Genomic DNA, 549 nt, shown 5'->3' on the forward strand with positions numbered 1-549 from the left:
ACAATATATAATATAAAATAAAATAAAAATGGATGGCACCATGAAATAAAGTATTGAATGTAGATGAAATATTGAGTGTTCAATATAAAGGATCAAATATATAAATATATAAATATAAATATATATATATAAAGGCGACTCGAGTTTCAGGGCTATTTCCCTTCGTCATGGCCGGTATGACAGTCTTTAACAGATATGACAGTCTTTAACAGATATATATATATATCAATGAAAAATATTTCAATACAAATGTATTAATTTCCAGCAAAATAAAGCCTTATAAGGGTATATATATATAAATTCAGAAGAGTGGTACAACAAGGCACCAATATTTACTGGAAATTTTTCATGTTTGTTGCACACACACATTTTTGCCAGTATATACGCAGTGAAGCTATACAATAGTGTCGTAATTGTATCGATTGCTATTTTCCAGTAAATATTGGTACCTTGTTGTACCACTCTTCTGAATTTATATATCATCATCATCATCATCATCATCATCCAACCCATGCTAGCATGGGTTGGACGATTTGACTGAGGACTGGT

Source organism: Octopus bimaculoides, unplaced genomic scaffold (assembly GCF_001194135.2).
Source record: "Octopus bimaculoides isolate UCB-OBI-ISO-001 unplaced genomic scaffold, ASM119413v2 Scaffold_111763, whole genome shotgun sequence".
Classification (NCBI taxonomy): domain Eukaryota; kingdom Metazoa; phylum Mollusca; class Cephalopoda; order Octopoda; family Octopodidae; genus Octopus; species Octopus bimaculoides.